The sequence below is a fragment of the Equus caballus genome, chromosome 6 (genome assembly GCF_041296265.1).
Source record: "Equus caballus isolate H_3958 breed thoroughbred chromosome 6, TB-T2T, whole genome shotgun sequence".
Classification (NCBI taxonomy): Eukaryota; Metazoa; Chordata; class Mammalia; order Perissodactyla; family Equidae; genus Equus; species Equus caballus.
The window spans coordinates 95,992,490-96,009,288 of NC_091689.1; the positions used below are offsets into that span (position 1 = coordinate 95,992,490).

The 16,799-nt window shown below is 44.1% G+C and overlaps 1 long non-coding RNA gene across 2 annotated transcripts in view; it reads right to left on the reverse strand.

Moving 5' to 3' along the window:
- Positions 1-559: 559 nt before the first annotated feature.
- The window catches only part of LOC102149679 (uncharacterized), a 37,498-nt gene continuing 21,258 nt past the window's right edge, over positions 560-16,799 (reverse strand). Inside the window, exons 5-6 of one of the 2 annotated variants that reach the window (XR_011440172.1) lie at positions 11,121-11,226; positions 9,903-9,972 (exon numbers count right to left, since the gene is read on the reverse strand). This is a non-coding gene — a long non-coding RNA (uncharacterized lncRNA). Of the gene's footprint in view, positions 809-9,902; positions 9,973-11,120; positions 11,227-16,799 lie in introns of those variants that run through there. The other variant, XR_002808879.2, reaches the window with a different exon arrangement.

A 16,799-nucleotide genomic window follows, 5' to 3' on the forward strand; every position in this document is an offset into this window, starting at 1 on the left:
TTTTTCGGAGAAAGGTATCCAGCTTACACTATTTTTATGTGTCTGGTGTATTTCTAAAGCCACAAAACAAGTTGACGATGATTTACTGACTTTACAACTTAATTCGTAGCTGCTTAGTATCTCACACTGAACCTCAGTTTAGTATTGAACTGAACTCAGCTTTGGGAAAAACTTTAATTTACCATCCAGCCAGAGCCTAAAGTCAAAATAACCACTAGTTTCTCAGTTCAGTCAAATAATGGGTTGATTCGGGGAAGAAGAAAACAGTTGTCTGAGTGAAAGGGTGGAAGAGATTGGAAGAGATTGTGGCAGATCTCAGCACAGGCCGGGCGCTGAGCCTGTGGCCAGCTCATCAAGTTTTCCTCCCGCGCAGACGGTGTTCTCAGCGGCACCAATGTCTGTGATTATCTGATGGGACCATTAGAAAGTCTGAATGGCTGGGTTGTCTCTCCTGCCAGTCTCTTCTCCTCATAACTAAGGGTTATTATGTGTGAAAGAAAAAGACATAAAGTGGAAAAGCGATAGAATTGAAAAGACAATGAAGAGCTGAATTTGAATATGTCCTTTCAATTTAGTGCTTTATTTAAGGGTTTCAACTCAGAGCTTAAAGCCATTATACTTTTTCGAGCCATCCAGGAAGTCATGTCAGTTTCCAGGAGGTTGACTCACTGGGGCCACTTGCAGAGTTTGCACGATCATCTGTTTCGTGGGGAAGATAAAAGGCTGCATTGGGCTTCACGTTGTCCTTTGTGGGCCTCCAACGCCGTTCTCTTCAGTCATCCACACGCTTTTTCCAAAGACCTATTGACTTCAGAGAGGGTTATTATTCCAAATGCAATTTGGTTAGATGTACGAAAGAAAAATGCTTAAATATCAGAAACCACTCTCTAAGCTAATGGCCCCTTTGAGTGCACAGTAATAAAACTGAGAGTCCACCACAAAATTAGAGATGCTCCAACATGGCAGTTTTAGTCTTGGGTTAAGGTCAAGTTACTTACACTCATCCATGCACTTCTTTCCCCTTGTTTCACTATTTAGAATTGTCTAGCACATTGAATAACTATATAAATGTTCTGAACATGTGTTTGACATGGTAGTATGGGGATCAGGAAAGTATAAAAGGCCCAATCTCTAGCTCCAAGGATTACATCCTCCCGCCACTGCCCCCACGGCCCCTTTTATATTTGTTAGTACTTCCCCCATTCTCTTAGTCTTCCCCTCTATATGTAGATAAATTCTATTTTTTTCCTTTACTGGTGTGTCTCTCCATTTGGGTGGCTGCTCTTTGGACCTGGGAGAAGAGGGACCCTCTCGGGGAAACTGACAAGCTCGAAGGTCAAAACTAACCAAAGCTCAAGGTTTGTTACATTGTCCATGCTGAAGTATTTTAAAGTACACCGCAGTTAACATACAAATCCCTCGAGAAGATGTTAGGAAATCAGATAGAAGACAGAGGGACTTCAGAAAACCCTATTTGTCCCATCATTAGCTCTCTTTTTAATTTCTTTCTTCCTTTTTAGCTCTTTCCAACCATCCTCCAGCATTTCCATTTATAACGAACAGTCTTAAACATAATCATTTCTCTGTGAATATGTGTATGTTTTCCCTATTCTTTTTAGATTAGTCATAACTTACTGAAATTTAGTGGAGAACCTATCAACAAAAGGGAAGCGTGGACAAAGCACAACCCCTGGGAGAAGGCGTGAGGCTGGGAGGCTGCTGTGTCTTTTGGGACGGGGCTGATGATTGTGAAATGGGTGCTGTTTAGGACAAGTGGGAACCAGTAGGAATGGTGGGTTCCTTCTAGGACTGCATAAGAAGAGGGATGAAAATTACACCCATGGTAATTTACATTTTTTTACCTGCCACATTGGCAAAAAAAAAGATAACACAAAGATGTGTGGAAACAAGCACTCATAAATTATTGGCAAGCATGCAAACTGATATCCTCTACAGAATACATTTGGCCAATATCTATGAGAGTTATCATTTCATATGCACTTTGATCCAGAAACCCCACCTCTAGGAATTCACCGTGCAGATCCGCGTGTGTGCAGAGATATATGTGGGAAGACAGTCCTTGCAGCGTTGCTTATAGTAACAACTGAAGTAAACAGTAAATAGTAGGGAAATGTTAAAATAGATAAAATAAGGGACATACAGTGTAATGCTGTATGTAACCATTTTTAAAAATGAGGCAGCTCTGTACTGATATGGAACAATCCTTGCACCAATTATCTGTTGCCACCATAGTGTCGTGTAACACACCATGCAAAATTCAGTGGCTTAACACAATAAGCAGGTATTCTGCTCATGAGTCTGCAGGTTGTTGATTTGGGCTGGGCAATTCTAGTTTTAGCTGGATGGTGGCCAAAGTAGCCCAGGAGAAATTCCTCACCGTCCACCACCAAATGTGCCATCCTGCCTGCATTGGTGCCCATCGATTCCACCTTCCCTTGGGTCACCATGGGTGCACCGTCCAGGTTCCTGTCTGGGGCTCACCTTTCCATGAGATTACCTCTTTAAGACTTTGACCCTGCAATTGTCTCCTTTCTCTAGAATCATCATATTGCTTCTCTATGCTATATCATTTCTTTAAAACATGTTGTATTGCCTTGCATCTAAAAACAAAATACCTTCCGTAAACCCACTGACCCATTTCTCCCTTCCTCTTTTCAGCAAGAATCCAGAGCTCCCTATACTCACCATCTCCATTTCCTCGCCTTCATTCTCTCCTGAACCCCTCTCCCGTCCAGCCACTGTCCCCATCAATCCGCACATACTGCTTTTGCCCATGTCTCCAGTGGCTTCCACGTGGTCCCATTAAATGCTTCCTTTGTCCTCCCCTTACTTAGCCTCTTGGCAGCATTTGGCAGTTGATCACTCCACCCTTCTTGAAACTCTTTCTTTTCTTGGCTGCTGAGACACGACTCTCCTTGCTCTCCGTCTGCCTCACTGGCCACTACTTCTCATTTTCTTTGGCTGCATCCTCTTCGTCCTCCTGACCCCTTTCTGCCACAGTGCTCCAGGGCTCGGTCCTCAAGTCTCTTCTCTTCTCTCTCCACTCATTTCCTAGGCAATTTCATCCTTTCTCTTGGTTTTAAATACCAACTAGATGTTGACGGATCTCAAATTTATTCAGTCTTTTATCTTATGAGAGATTTTCCGTTTTTTTGCCTCTGTGGGAAGAAATGCAATAAATATCCCTACACATCACATATGTCCTTGATTAATATTGATTTGACTTCTTAGAAGTAGATAGTTGAGTGGAAAAGTATACGTATTTTTAAATTTGCTAGCTATTATTAAATTGCTTTTAAAAAGATGGCAATGTGTCACATTTCCACCAGAAATCCATGAGAACATACTTTTCCTTGCAAGTCTGCCAGTAATGGGCACCATCATTTCACTTTTGTGGACTGATAGGTGTCAGGAGATAGCATCTTTTGGTAACTGGGTGGCAATCGTGTAACTAGTGTCACTGACTGATTGGAGCATCAGAGTGAGAGGAAGGAGGGTCATTACGGAGATGCCAAGCCTCCCGTATCGGATGCTGTAGGAAAGGAGGAGATGAGAGGGTGGGTTTTCTGTAAAGGTCTTAGAAGAACAGCTGACCAAGCTTCCTAACAAGAGGAGGATAACAGCTCAGGGACTTTAGGGAATATAATAAATGTCTACTTTAGGCAATTGCATTGGTTAGTATCAGGTTCAGCTGAAAGTAACAGAGACTCCTAATACAACAGAAAAAACACTATCTCATGCAGGAGTCAGGAGGTAGCAGTTCAGGGTGGTAAGGCCCTGCCACAGTGTCAGCTTTTTCCATCTGTTGCTCCAACATGTGTGGCTTCAATTCCCAAGGTCACCTCATAATCAAATATAGCTGCTGGAGCTCCAGCAAACACATTCACATCAAGCAGCATCTGCTCCCTTGAACAACATTTCTGGAAATCACACACACTAATCCTGCTTCTAGCTCATTGGCAAGAGCATTCTGGGTACCCAGCTAGAAATCAGGAGTTACATTTCCATGATGAGTAAGAAAAGAAGAATGAAGTATGGGAGAAATTAAAAGTTTCTGTCACAGCTATCGCTGGGTCTCAAGTAGAAATCGTCTAAGAAAAGGCTTAACTACAGTGACAATGACAAGTCCCCGGATTTGGACTAATATCCAGAGCCTTAGACAGCAACAGGTTATCTGGAAAAGATAGACACAATTGTGTTCATTTCCACTAAACCTCCTGAACCAGTGGTTCTTAATGGGGAGTGATTTTGTCCCCCAGACGACATTTGGTAATTTAGACGTTTTGACTTGTCCCAATCAGGAGAGGGGGCGAATGGCACTGGCATTCGTGGGTAGAGACTAAACCTCTACAATGCACAAGGCAGCCCCTCAGTGAAGAATTATCCAGTCCAAAATGTCCAGAGCACTGAGGTTGATAAATGCCGCCCCACACAATTCACAAAAGCTGTGGTCAAATTTCAGGATCTGAGCAAAGAGCTGCATTGCCAAGTTTGAGTGACTAAAATAATTAAATCTCACATTTCTTTGGCTTCGTTTGGGCCGTGGAATCCTCATTTGATGCACTGGGCTGAAATTAAGTAACTATTTTCCAGAAAACAATGACCTCTTTTTACGTGGACTTTTTATGTTGCTGTGTGGCAACATGATCTGTCTTTATAACACCGCTCTGTCCACTGCAGAATTATTTTAACCCTCCAGATCACCCTACCTTCCTACGCTGCCCTGAGATGGGGAAAGCTTTCCTGTTCTCACTCCCTCTCTCTCACTGCACTTCCTATGTTGTGGTGTCTTGAATCCCCCACTTGAAGTGTCTGAAGCCCCCACTAGATTGCAAGCTCCTTCAAATAGGAGACAATATTTTATTTATCTTTGTATTTCTAGTGCCCAGTGCAGAGGATGCAACTCAGCAGGTGCTCAAAAGTATTTACTGAACTGAGCTGAGCTCCTTTTAATTCCTGGACTGTTCTTCATGCCAGGCCTAGTGGATATCTTCTGGTTTGGCACCTACAGCTAAGGTCATATTGCTGCTTATGTTAAGCAAAATGCTCCCCGTTCTGTTACTTTCGCCTGAAATCCAGAGAATGAGAAAACTCAGAGAACAGAGGCTGAGTTGCAGATAGTTTGGTCCTCCTGTGGCTTCTCTGGATAGGCTGCCTTCCTATGGTTATATTTTCTCCCCATCATAGCCAGCTTTCAAATATAAGTATGTCCTAGAAACTCATTGACATAGTGTCTTTTGCATCCTCGAGAAATTGGGGATGTTCCATTTTAGATTTTTCATGAGGGAAAAATGATCTAACCTAACCTGGCTTAAATTTGGCAGGTCAGGAGCAAGGAGGTTGAAGAATAAGGACGGAGGAGGCAGGAAGCCACTGCGATGGAAATGTTGGTAGGCATGGGAGCAGGACAGGGAGAATTTGCTTACTGGCATGTGGTGTTAATTCTAGGTTTCGGTTGGTGGAAAAGGTTAGATGTCAGAGGACCCTACTGTTCACACTTCCTTCAGCAGTTTCCCAGTGAAGGCTTCTTCTGCCTGAAGGCTGCTCAAGGTGATTTCTATTTCACTGAGAATGTATTGTATCCAACAGAAATCAGCACCTTCCATTTGGAGATTTTCTTGAGAACTTAAACAATTTAACATCTATTAGATAGAGAAGAAAGATCTTCCCACGTGGCACCACTAACAGAGCCAACTCTTTCTGACCACTCATCCATCTTCATGACTCTCTGGGGCATGTTAGGGTTACACTCTATTCAATGAGATGAATATATTGCCAGTGAATCTTCTACTTTTATAAAGGTCATTAGTACAGTACCTTCCACAATTATGCAATAGCCTCGGCTGACGCTCACTGGATGGTCATGCACACAGTCTGAACTGACCAGGACCATCCGCTCATTTATTCATGCATGTGTGCATACATACATTTAACTAATACTTATCGAACTCCTACTAGGGGCAGGATGCTCATAAGGATTGCAAGGCATTTAAAACATGGTTCTGCTCTGCTAAAACCCAGGTGAGAAGATAAAGCGTAAAAGGTGACATCATTGTAAGACCAACTGTGCCTAAGAACGTAGGGAAGTGGTACAGAACTAGAGTGTTGGTGAGTTCAGGTGAGCACGTGGTCCTTCAGCACGGACTCCAGAGGGCAGGAAAAGTTTCACGAGAAGTTGCAAACTGAGCGGAAACTTGCAGGCTGGGTGGGATTTGGACACGCCTTGGGGCTCTGTGCACGTGGTTCTTTCTCCATGGAACGCCCTATTGCCTGGCTAGAGCCCCTTAATTTTTTGCATCTCAGATTAAAAATCACTCTCTCAAGGAAGCATTCTCTGACCTGTCACATGTCATCATAATGCCTTATACTTCCACACAGCACTTAGGATCAAAACTGGAGTTCAAAGCTCCTGAAGTAGGGACCACGTTTGTCTGCTCGTCTCCAGATCCCCAGAACCTATTAAAATTTCTGAAGCTGAGCAGATACATAAACACTTGTCCAATAAATAAATGAATAAACAGGCAGAGAGAAAGGATGAGCGTCCCCAGGTCAAGAACAGTGTATGCCAGGTGTGGAGATGGCCATGAGCGTGGCACGCTGTGAGGTTCCTGGGTGCCTGCGTGGTGGAGCAGTGGACCCGGGGGTGGGACTGGGAGGTTGACTCTAATGTCAGGTAAGAAGTTTATTCTTTTCCTGTCTGCTGTGGGGAGCCACTGGAAGTTTTGGACTGTGGGAATGACTTTTGAAATTGGCGTTTTAGAAAAGTTAATCTGTTTGTTTGCACAGGTGAATTTGATGGGGAAGAGGGTTTATGGAGATTTGGGCCCTTAATAATTAACAGAAATGGGTCTGCCTCCCCAAAGCCTGCAATGGGAGCTACTTTACTAAAGAATGACGAAGTTTCCAATCTAGAGATAATGTCAAGGGTCTCATCCCTACGTCACAGATACGTGGTGGTAACAACGTCTACATGGTAAGGGGAGCCTCTCCCCATCAGGCGGTGTAACCCGCATGTAGGCTAGATGTACTGATCAGACAGCTCCCGTTTGGGAAACCGCACAATGAAGCTTACCTCAGACTTTAAAGAATAAATGTCGTTCCTTTTGTGGGTTCTACTGAACTGGAATGTCTTTGAGAACTTCTCAGAGTGAAATGTCCTCCCCAATCCCCGCCCTCTCCCCCACCTCACCCCACCTGAGTTCCCATCCACTTGAGATTCCTCAGTTCTGGTTCACATGTGGGGCATTGATTTCGGTCTCACCCCCCCAAGCGTTCACTCATAAAATAATGCCCTAGAGGCAGAATGGAGCCAAGTGACCCTGAACACTGTGGCCATGATCAGAACACCATCCTTGGCTCTACTCCCTCCTCCGGGGTGACCCTTCAACTAGCCCATAAGCTCCCTGAGGACAAGATCCAAATGGAATTCATCCGTCATCTCCATATTCTGGTCTGCAACTAGTGCAGAATAGCTCCTTGGTGTATCTGTCAAACGACTCAAGAATGGGCCAGCCGTTTGGGGGCAGCTGGCCAGCTTTCACCCACAAATGAAAGAAAGCCTCAGAGGGACCCTACAGAGCCAGGACTTTTTGGAATTAGCCTGCTGGTTCTGGCACGAAGGTGAGAACACCTCCTCTGATGACCTTTCAATTGTCCTTCTGCTTGTTAATAGTGGGAGAGTCTCTTTACTTTGTTTATAATCTCACCCTCTCCCTCTTGTGCCCTTGACAGCCAATCAGAGAGGCTGCTGGGTTCCAGTTTCACCTTAGGCAGATTTGGCTACTGGACCATCTGCCAGCCAGGTCAGGTGTCTCACGTAGAAGGTGCATGGTCAACTGCCAGTGATTCCAAGTCAGAGCTGCAGTAGGGCCGAGAGAAATAGGAAATGAAAATGCCCCATTCCATGACCTGAACATAGCTTCGTAGATCCATCAAGATTTCTGAAAATGACTCTCTTATTATGTTACGTGTGGACTTGCTCACACTATTATACACGTGCATAATACACACGTGAGTGGCGTGTCTGTGGTCCATTTCACCACTCTGCCTCCTAACAACAGTTCTGGCCATTGCGGGAGTTGGGAGCGCAGCGCAAAGCGCCTTGGAACCCGGTTCTAACTTCCAGTAATTCAATGGCCTTCGCTCTTCTCGTCTGTAAAGTGAGGAGTTGGGCTAGAACAGCTCTCAGGAACACTTCTGGCACTCTAGTCCCGTTATTCATCAGTCTGCCAGAAAATGCATCACCGCCTGCCAAATCTAGACTCAGCGCCCTGTTACTGAAGCTCCCGGATGCCCCTCCACGTCTCCTTGGCTTCATCCTCCCACTTCCCAAGCCTCCTCCAAGGCATTCCCACCTGCTATTGCCAGTCTGTTCCTAAAAAAACAGCTTCCTCTTGTTGACTTTCATCACTGCTTTCCTCTCTACTTCCTCTTACTGCGTTTAAATCCTATTGGTGTCCAATATTTATTATTATTAATATTATTATCATTATATATTATCATTAACATTAAATAATATTGGAGTCTGAGATTTTTTTCTGACTTTCACCAGGAATATATATTCACTAATTTCCTTCCTGTCGTTCCTCAAACATATATTAAGCACCGAATGTTCCCCGGGTCTTGTGATAGGTTGTGAGTTTACAAAGACAGGAAAATGGGATTCTCACTCAGTGTGACTTTCATGGGCCCTAGGCACTTTCACCTTCATGGACACTTCCTCCATTAAAAAATATTAAAAGTGGTATTTTATGACTGTGTTGGTATGAAGATGAAATGTTTGTATTTTAATACTATATATTAAAATATTTTCTTCAACCTGAAAGTTGTTGTTTTGCTTTTAGTGCCTACTATGCCTAATGGATGCGTTGGCCCTGGAGAAGATTGACAGGTAAATGATTACATTGTAGAACAGTAATTATCCACATGCCCTGTGAACAAACCGTTGTACTCCTACACCTCTACCCAAGAAAAATTCCACTTTGTCTTCTGTGGAGAGAGAGGGACAGGCCAGAAACAACCCAGGGAAGCTGGAAACGGTAGATTAGGGCTCAGGGGAATCCCTCTTTCCTGGGCTGGTCTTCTATGACCTTGAAAGTCTTCCCTTTGAAGGTCGCAGCCTATCTATTCTATATGGCATTTATTCACTCATTGAACATCCTCTATGTTCCAGGCACTGTTCTAGGCACTTGGGATACATCAGTAAATAGAACAAGCGAAGTTTCTTGCCCTGGCCTGCCTATCACATAAATCTGAATCTGAAGACACAGCTTTACGAAGTGCATCATTTCCCACCTTGTGCATTGGGAACAAGGGACTAATGCATTTCCCCTTGATGTGAGGGTAACAGACACCAGCACTCAGAGCTCTCTGCCAACGCTCAGGAGGGAACGCTCCAGGCTGCCCAGAAGGAGACACCTGAGGAGTCACTTAGTGGCAGTTCAGATGGTTCCTTAAAAATCATCTTCCTGAACCCTAATTGCTGTTCTAAAGCATCTTTGGGGGGAGTTCCTTAAAGGTGCTTTATTTCTCTAGGAGTTTGTGATAAGTATACCTGTTTGGTATTGATGTAACTATTGCAACAGATATTTTGCTTAAAATATCATTCCTGCGTGGGCTGGCCTGGTGGTGTAGCATTTAGGTTCACGCACTGTGCTTCAGCGGCCCGGGGTTCAAAGGTTTGGATCCCAGGCATGGACCTACACAACGCTTGTCAAACCACATTGTGGTGGTATCCCACATAAAATAGAGGAAGACTGGCACAGATGTTAGCTCAGTGACAATCTTCCTCAAGTGAAAAGAGGAAGATTGGCCACAGATGTTAGCTCAGGGCCAATCTTTCTCACCAAAAAAAAAAAAAAAAAGGCTCAATCCTCGTTCGATTGAGGTTTTTGTGAGAAAATTGATGACTCCATTTTATTTTCAAGGTAACAGGTGGAAGCTTCCAATTTTCTACATGGGAAGAAGAAAAAGAATATCAAATGTTCTGTCTTTACAGGGAAAACTCAAAGCATAGCTAATTCAAGCAATACACTTACAAATTTATCACTAGGAGGAGATGCAAAGAGGACTTTAAAACCGAAGACCAAAAATTTCACATCAGGTATAACCCCTGGTGCTGGTCATTTTTCTAGATGATTTTTGTTTTTGTTTTTCTTTTAAACTTGATGGCTATTCAGAAGCCTTCAGTGTGATTTTTCTGTTAGTTTAGACTCTGGGCTGGCTGATCTCATTGTTTGTAAAGTTCTAGAGGAAATCATTGGTACCCAAGGGGAAAGAAAGAGGACAGTAGCTGCTACCCCGATGAGAGAACTGTGTCCTCTTTCCAGGTTTACGCGCAGAAATCAATCCTGTGGGGGCAATCAGATGAGATGCTGGCAAGGTCCCCATTCCAAGTCTTCACTACCTCAAAGGGGTTACCATGGTCTACACACACCATTCCTTTTGGGTTCATTCCACAGTATTGAGTGCGTGATCAAATTTAAGGAATAAATAGCCATTGTTCACCGGGGCTGATGGCATCAATTGTTACAGGACGGAGAGTCATTCTTTAACAAATCAAAAATAACTAAGAGCCAGCCCTGATGGCCTAGTGGGTAAAGTTTGGCACTCTCCGTTTCAGTGTCCTGGGGTTTGGTTCCTGGGCACAGAACCACAACCACACCACCCTTCTCTCAGTAGCCATGCTGTGGCAGTGGCTCACACAGGAGAACTAGAAGGACCTACAATTAGAATATGCGATTAGGTACTGGTGCTTTGGAGAGGAAAAAAAAAAAGAGGAAGATTGGCAACAGATGTTAGCTCAGGGCGGATCTTTCCTAGCAAAAAAAATATATATATATTTAAGTAAGTCTAAACATCTCTTACTTACAGGAACATTCTTATGAACAACAAGCAGACTTTTAAAAACAGAAACTCCCACTGAGGTTTTAGCTTGAACTGCAGTGTGGATGGTTTGGGGCTTACACTAGGAATCAATAAAGTCTGTCTAATTTGATCTTAATTATGAGTTCATTTCCATGACTTTCTATTTCTCTCCAATTTCTTATTCTACATCGTGATTAATTATAGATTGACAACAAAAAGAAACACAGACTTACACGCCCAAGGCTTAAAGAATCAGTTGTTACACTTCAGTGAGCCTAAATATGGTAGGATGTGCTTTCGTTCTGTTCTTTTCCTTTTGGGTTAGAGTTAGCTGGAATCCTGGGGGAAATTTGGCAAAGAGAACAGTATTGAATTAAAACTTCCCTGGGTCCTTTTAGTCCATGGAAAGTGGGAGCAGAAAAGAAAGCAAAATTGGTCATCGTGGATGGATGAAAGGCGGCCTTGGCTGTGTATCTTGTAGTCGCTGAGATTCCTCCAGTTGAGGGCTCCCACATCCCCGGACGTGGCTCACAGGCCAGAGGAGCACTGTAAGAACAGGTCAAGCAGCCTTCACGAGGCAGGTCAGTGGGGCAGGGGCAGAAAGGAGCATTAAGTACATTTGCCATTGGGTAGTTGGTATGAAGAGAGTTTTTATGAAGGTTTTAAATGAGCTGCCACAAAAAAAAGGATGATTACCACAGTTCTTCACACGTTCCCTCTCTGAGGAGGTAGCATGAAAGAGACAAGCAGCCTCATTTGCAATAATTAGAGGCACCGTGTTGTCTGTACATAAATATTTTAGATTTCAGCTCGTGTAATGAGTTTGTCATGAATATCGAGATTGAAGGAATGGAAATGAACGGCTGGGCTGAGTCCTGACACCAAGGGGATCTGAAAAGGCAGCATAATCGGTTCTGACAGCAAGATTGATTTTGAAGCCTTTTGAAAGCCACGTGAAATGAGGAAGAAAAAACCCTATCCAAAGCATCAAGTTTTACAAACCGTCCTATGTGATTAGAGAGAGAAATTGCATGTTACGTGGCAAAATGAGTTAGGCACAAACACGGACATGAGTCCAGTCTAGGTGCCTGTTCTCCGTGGTTCCAGCAGAGAGAAAGCGTCTGAGGTGCCTCCCCTTCTCCCATGGCTTCCCCCGGAAAGGAAAATCTGAGAAGAACCATGAGTGAGCCTGTGCTCCCTTCACTTGGTGCTGACGAATTGGAACCAAGACGCTGAATCTTAGCTTCAAAGCTCTGAATAAATTAGATCTGGCCTCTCTTTCCACCGAAGAATAATAATGAAATCACCAAAGTGTTAGAGATTGTAAACTTATTTGGTAGCTTTTCAGGCCCAAAAACTATAATTTTGAGTCAGGACAGAATGACTGTGCTTTCACATAATTAAGTGTGCTCACAATAACCACACCTTCTAGGCTTACAAACAAATGGTTGATTATTACCCTTATTATTATTATTATTATTTCTCCTAGAGCCCTGATGGCAGTTGGTAAACTCACATCCTTGCCTCTGCTTCCATAGAGACATTAAACAAAGTTTTCTTGACCCAAAGCCATGTGGTTACGACCCTGCAATTCAGTATCTTTCAAGGACAATGCCTTACTTCTTCATTATCAGGTCGAGCAAATCCAGCGCCTCCACTGCCCTTTATGGGAAGCTATTTTAAATTGTGCAAATTACACCTTGGCTGTCTGGATAACAATCTATCATGTGTAAACAGAACATCTGAATGTTGCATATATCACCTTACATTGCAATTTAAATGCATTATAGATTCCAATATTAGAGTCTGACAAACTCTATGAGTGTGTTAAGCAACATTATACGTTCATTAATTCTCTAGAATCTTAAGTCGATAACGGAAAACATGGGATAGATTTTACCCTTGACCTAATATAACAAATGGCAGACATGCCTTTATATTTATAAATATGTATAAATACAGCAACAGTCCATTCATCATCCAAAATTCCAAGCTCTTAAATTTTCTGAAAACTGTGGGTAACTTGGTGGTGAAACCTAAACCAAACTGAACTCATTGGGCAGCGCGACCTGGCCTGACCTGACAGAAGCTTATGTTCTTTAATTCATTCAGTGTAAATATTAATAAGCATTTATATAGAAATATCAATGTGTCTTGTTACAGGTTACTATGTTGGAGTGACCATGTCGTATAAAGAGCACATAGAGTAACAACTTTCTTAAATCTAAAAATTTCTGGATCCCAAAATATATCTGGCCCCAAAGTTTTGTTAAGGGATCTCAGAGATGCTGAACCCGTATATAGATAAGACTCTCAGTGCCCATGCTACAGTACAAAACGTATTATTTTCTTTGTTTCCTTTAAAACAACTTAAAGTTGAGTCTGCGTCCATCAGAGCGCTTAGTCTTGGTTGGCACACTCTCTCCCTCCACAGGCAGCTCCCAGCTGGAGAAGACATTCGTGGTGCCCACACGGCAGGAGAAGGTCTTCTTGTCCCCACCCCACCATGGTTGTCACTTAATTTCCCCCAGGGTCACCAACGCTTCCTTATTTGCCCAGGACTTTCCTGGTTTTAACACTGAAAGCCCCATGTCCCGGGGACTGTTCTGGGCAACCTGGACCAGGTGATCACTTCAGCCCTGACCCAAGCCTGCAGGGTCCCAAGAGGTTTGCTGATTCTCCTTCGTTTGTTTTTTGCTAGCGGCTTGCTTTCTTGAAGTCCACCATCCACCACGGAGGTCTGTTGATTCCTTGGGACACAGCCAAAGAATGGTTGCAAATCTCAAACGCTCATGGAACCCACAGATCTCTCCGCCTTCCACAATCTCACCCTGTCTTTGTCTTCAAGGACATTCACCTCCTCCCAGCCCTCACCGGGTCACTGCCCATTATCTTTTCGGTGAGCTTAGGTTTCTACAAGTGACGGGAAGAACGCTCAATTCAGCTGGCCTCTGCTTTCTTCCCAGTAAAAATATCTGAGGCACAGACGCTCCAAAAGCCTACCTACAACGAGAGAGGGAGAGCGAAGGGGAACAGGTGTCACTGAACGCACGAACGAACGGCGCTGCCGCCCATGTCTCTATCCTACGGAAGCTCCCTTCTTTACCAGCTGGACAGACCGTCAAGCCTTTAGAGGAAGTGCCTTTGTTCTCATGAATCCTTCGTTTGGCTGGAGAGGCACTGGCTGTGCTCACATCTTACACCTCTTTAGTTGTTTTAGACTTTACAATATTCTTACACACACATTATCTCACAGCAGGGCGGCTGTTATTATCCTTTGTATCTAGATGGAGAAATAAGGACTTGGAGGAGTTTAAATAACATCAATGCTGGCACCTCTCAGTACTTTTTGGCAACTCCATGCAAATAGGTTTGTGTGTGTGTGTGTGTGTGTGTGAGGAAGATTGGCCCTGAGCTAACATCTGTTGTCAATCTTCCTCTTTTTGCTTGAGGAAGATTATTGCTGAGCTAACATCTGTGCCCATCTTCCTCTATTTTCTGTGGGGTGCTGCCACAGTGTGGCTTGATGAGCGGTACTAGGTCCATGTCTGGGATCTGAACCTGCGAAGCCCAGGCTGCCAAAGTGGGGCATGTGAACTTAACCACTACGCCACTGGGCCAGCCTCACAAATAGTTTTCAAAAGTCTTAAAAGTCAAATATTGCCATCCAAATTGCTGCTTTGGTTTCTGAAATTCAGAGGGTGTTTTTCTTTTTAAAAAAATATCTTTTAAAGGATTCTCAAAGAATTGATATCCCCAAACATACATGTTTGGCACTATATAGTAGATGCAAACACAAAAAATAAAAATAAATGCTCTTCTAATCTTGTCAGAGGACAATAAAACCTTAAATACAACCAGCCACAAACTTTTTCAGTGCATAGCTCGTAGGAATGTCACCCAGGCACAGTGACTCATATCTGAGAGGAGAACGGGTTCTCTGATCTGAAAGGTAATATATGGCCGTTGGATGCCAATCCAGCATCGTTTCCACTTTTTTCTTCTTTACAAAATCCCAAATTTGTTCAGGTACCTCCCCTCCTCCACGAACCTCAGGAGAAACTGAGTTCCAGGGAGGGATCAAATTGGTCTAAAGTCAAGAATTTAGATAAGAAATGGTGTGTGCTCCAATTCTGGTTAATAAGACATAAGGAAAGATTTGTTGGAAGCTTTTGAAGAAGGTTTCTTACATACTGAAAAAAGACACAGGAAGCCAGTTTCTTTCTTCCACCTAATGGGACTAAAGAAGGAGGTTGCCCCAAATACTACGGGAAACCATCCTACAATGCTGCCTGAGATATTGATGGTAAAACAGAGAGACAGAAGTACCTGGGTCCTTCACAAAACCATTGAATCACTGGACCAGCTTATGCAATGCTGGAGCCTGTCCTACCTCTGGACTTTCTTTTATGTAAACTAACATTCGTCCTTACTATTCAAGCCAGTTGGAATTGGGTTTTCTCTTCCTTGCAGCCGAAAGCATCCTAACCGATAAAGAGATCTATTGATCTTCCAGTGTGTCTTCCTTTTATGGGTGAAGAAATGAAGGCTGAGAGAGGCCACAGAATATACCAAGGTCACACAACCAGAACTAAATGCCAATTTGTAAATCTGAGATTAGATGTAAAGGACATTTCAGAGACGGCTTTCAACACGGGTTGGGTAGCTGATTTATAACAGTCTGGCCCACATTTAGAACAGTAGACAGCTTCAAACAGAGGACCTCAGATAACTTCAAAAGGCCCACTGGAGTCCCAGAGTCTCCACACAAGAGCTCCTTGTCCTCCCACATTGTGTCTGCGGCACTGGACCTGTGATGTTGCAACCAACAAGACGTCCTATTTAAGCACCTTTCTTGTAAACCAAGGGCCAGGACTCACAAGCCAACTTCTTGCTTTCTCTCTTCAAGGCTCCACCTTGGCTTCAAGACGATCAGAATCAAGGTGCCCACAAAGCAGAAACCAGCAGTCCAAATTGGAGAGAGTTTGGACCCCAAATGGACCCCCAAATCTCCATGGGCTCAATGATTCCCTCGATGATCTCTGTCTCCAGACCATAAAGCTCTCAGAAAGCTCAAAACATGCTTCTCAGATCTGAAGCCGCCCCCACCTCCAGTGTTAGAACACTTCAGACCCTTTTGGCTTATGCTTTCTTCTCTCTTTCTCCTCCTGTCATCTGCCACACCTCCCACACCTCGCCCAGGGCCAGCCTTGTACGCGCTGCCACGATGACTCAGGAAAGGGAAGGAGAAGGATGAGCCATGAGGGATGCACTAACCCGCCCGAGTCTGGGTCCCAGGTAGGACTCTGTCCATCCTCTGTGGGTCCCAACTCTAACGTCTCCATGCCTCCCTCTGCGGTGGTTCTTGATGCCAGAGCTCTGTCCAAGAGAAATGGGAAAGCAGAGCCAAGAAGCCCTCAACCCCAACCACAATCACCTGTGTCACAACACCATTAATCTGAAGTCACCGTGTTGTGTTGGCGGCATGTGGTGGGTTTGCCAGCCGCCTTCAGGCCCGTGGGCCTCCTTCAGGGTCTCTGCTGCTCCTTATCTTTTGAATCATCTTTTTTATGTGTAATGCTGATAAATGGACTCTTTTAGTTCAAAATAACGTTGTATTATTTCACAGCCTGTTTCTTTTTTTAGTTCATGGCAATATGTCAAGAGAATAATATGCGGTGGCCGTGGGGAGGAGTGTGTTCCTTTTAAGGCAGTTACAGGAACTCCGTGGTGCAGGCCAGTGCCAAAGCAAGAAGGGAGAGGACTGTTCGCTGACGGTGCTCTGAGACCTTCCGCACAAGGCTGAAGAGGAGCCGTTCCCCGGTGAGGGACGGTGGCGGAATCAGAGAGGGTGCGCTGCCCGGCAGAGGACCTTAGGGCTCCTTTCGTTCGGCACATGCAAGATGATGCTA